Raw genomic sequence first — 3,454 nt, 5'->3', positions numbered from 1 at the left:
CCCTCCCTATCCCACCCCTCTAGGTGGACACAGAGCATCCAGCTGATCTCCCTGTGCTATGCGGCTGCTTCCCATTAGCTATTTATTTTACATTTGATGGTGTATATATGTCAGTGTCACTCTCTCACTTTGTCCCAGCTTACCCTTCCCTCTCCCTGTGTCCTCAAGTCCATTCTCTACAGCTGCGTCTCTATTCCTGTGTAGACTGACTTTTGAGTTGTATGAGAGACTACGTATCTGGGTCTTCCTGCTTTCTCCCACTTCCTTCTGTTCTTTGGTGAGATCTGTTTCTGGAACCTGGCTTATGCTCATGAATTCAATTCATTACATCCTCCTGGTAGACTTTCCCTGTTTACTTGTAATTACTCTGCATTTGCCCTCATCTTATTTGCTTTGCCCATAAACGATAGACACTTGGGACTTTCCTGACCCAAGTGAAACTATTTTGTCCTCCTGAGCAGGTTTTGTACCATACCCTGGCCCTTTCACCTGCTCCATTCCATGTTGCCAGTACTCTTCAATGAAACCAGACATCACTTACTTATTGTTTCCAATAACACTGCGTTGCACTTAGTGGAAAGCCTGACATCTAATTCTGCATTTTTAAAAAGTTATGGGTTTTTTCCCTTTCAGTGAAAACCTGTATATTATGTTGAATTAGAGAATGCCAAGTTTCTTGGAAATTTTTTAAAAAGTTAGATACTCTCGTAGAAATAAACAACATCACTGCTTCTTTAGAAACTAGCTTCCTAGCCTTCATAATATAGTTAAGGTGGTTACTGTACAAGCTTTTCCTAACAGTTTAGTAATCTGTCAGTAAAACTTGCTTAAAAAATCCATTGTGTTAATATGCTGTTTAGCAAAGAAATATGGATTTCATTGCATTTAAATAAGAATGTCTTTTGAAATTAATAGAGGTATTGATATGCATCACCAACTCTTTTGACATTTGTGTTTTGTTCTTTATTGAAGAACAAAATGAAAATAATAACTGTCTGATATTTTAACTCCCTATTTTTTAATTTTTTTTTTAAATTTTTTAATTTTTGCATGAAACAGAGAACTAGTTTTGGCACCAAATTGCTTTCTCAGAGAGAATATTTGACTGTTAAACAATTCAGGCTAGATACCCAGCCATTTAGCCAAAAATAAAATAGCTGGTTCAATCTGGTAACCTTTGTTTCAACTGGGCAAGGATGGATTTTGTTTAGGAGACCCAGTGAGGGAGTGGCTGAATAGAATAAACCAGATATTTTTTTCCTGGTTCCAATCACTACCTCTGATTGGAATTGGAGTTGAGATCTGAAGAATGAAATGCCACCAGCCTACTGATATGAGTTGGAAGATGCAGGGTAATCACTGTTAGGACCAGTTAGAAAGTAACTAATGAAAGGACATGGCAATTGTCCCAGTTAGTCTCTTCTGAATCATTTCATGAACATGATGAATTACATAGATATTGAATACATAAGCAAGATTGAATGAATGGGCATTTTTTTTCTGACTATGAAGTCCTCCCTGAGCTAGAGTCAGAAGTCCAGCTGAATGCACCCTTTGGGTGTTGGAGTTGCTGATAATGGTTTCATATTAAATGCAGGTCTACCACTGCTGTCGTCCAGCCCACTTCCTCAGCAGAAGTTCTGCTGGGTAGTCAGTTCCTCCTTTATCAGTAAGCCAGCTACATAACTTTGTGGGGGCCAGTACAAAATGAAAGGGATCCTCCTTTAAAAATCATTAAGAATAACAAGACAGGGATAGCAGAGCATTAAACCATTAAACCACTAATTATTACAGAAATGCAAATCAAAACTACAATGAGGTTCCACCTCACACTGGTCAGAATGGCCATGATTAAAATGTCTACAATTAACAAATGCTGGAGAGGGTGTGGAGAAAAGGGAACCCTCCTACACAGTTGGTAGGAATGTAAGTTGGTACAAGAGTTATGGAGAACAGTATGGAGGTTCCTCAGAAAACTAAAAATAGAATTACCATATGATTCAGCAATCCCACTTCTGGGAATATGCCCAGACAAAACTATATTTCAAAAAGATACGGGTACCCCTATATTCATAGCCGCACTGTTCACAATAGCCAATGGAAACAACCTAAATGTCCATCAACAGATGAATAGATAAAGAAGATGTGGTACATATATATAAAGGAATACTACTCAGCCATAAAAAAGAATGAAATAATGCTATTTGCAGCAACATGGAGGCAACTAGAAACTATCATAGTAAGTGAAGAGTCACAAAGAGAAAGACAAATACCATATGATATCACTTATATGTGGAATCTAAAATATGGCACAAATGAACCTATTTATAAAACAGAAACTGACTCAACCACATAGACTTGTAGTTGCCTAGGGGGAGGGGGGAGGGAGAGGGTTGCACTGGGAGTTTGGGGCTGGTAGATGCAAACTATTACATTTAGAATGGATAAACAACAAGGTTCTAATGTATAGCACAGGAAACTATATTCAATGTCTTATTATAAACCATAGTGGAAAAGAATATAAAAAATATATATACATGTGTATAACTGAGTCACTTTGCTGTACCGCAGAGGTGGGCACAACACTGTAAATCAACTATCCTTCAATTTAAAAATTGTTGCCTAAAAAAACCAAAACAAGATAAAACAAGACAGTGATAACAGAGCATTAAACCACGTGTGGGGCTCTTCTGTCCAGGGCACAGGTTGCAAGTCCGTGAAGCCATCAGTCCTATTATAGATCCTGTTTTTAGTATAAACTATATGAAACTGATATAAATTTTCTAATAATCAGCAAAGGAGCCTCAAGATGGATGGCTTAGTTTATACAGCTTTTTTTTTTTTTTGGGGGGGGGTTGAGATTTGATAATTCCTGGTTTCTCTAATGGGACTGGAGATGACTTTTCTCAAGACTGTACTTGAATCTCTAATTAGGTACTTCTCTTGAAGCACACACTTTCCAAAAAATTGCAAAACTTCAAGCCTTTTTGGTTCTATCATCTGTGAGGATATTTTGGCCTTCTCATAACACTTTTTACATAAAGTTTTGCATTTTTCTGGGTCCTGAGATACCTTGGGGGCTCTGAGATAGCTTGACCTTGGGAATCTCATAAATACACACTGATTAGAAAAGATTTCCAGTAATTCTTCTCTTCCTACTTTCAAGGAGAATTCCTCCTCTTTGACATAGAAACTAAAGTTTCTCCAGTCTTCTTCTGAAATACACACATTGAGCTCAGTGTGCTATTTGCTTCTAACTGGTACCATTCAGCGTTACATGGCAGTACCCCTCCAATTATTACTGTACATTAATTTTGATTAGACAGGCGGTTGCTCTGTGAGTCTTGACTTTCTGCCAGTGCAATCAAATGTGAGCTGTGGGAATGGTAAACAAATGTTACTTTCAAAACCCTAGTGAGGAATGTATTACTTATAACTTATTTTAAAAGTGAGT

Source organism: Lipotes vexillifer, unplaced genomic scaffold (genome assembly GCF_000442215.2).
Source record: "Lipotes vexillifer unplaced genomic scaffold, Lipotes_vexillifer_v1.1 scaffold803, whole genome shotgun sequence".
NCBI classification, from domain to species: domain Eukaryota; kingdom Metazoa; phylum Chordata; class Mammalia; order Artiodactyla; family Lipotidae; genus Lipotes; species Lipotes vexillifer.
Note: the sequence above shows the minus strand (reverse complement) of the source record.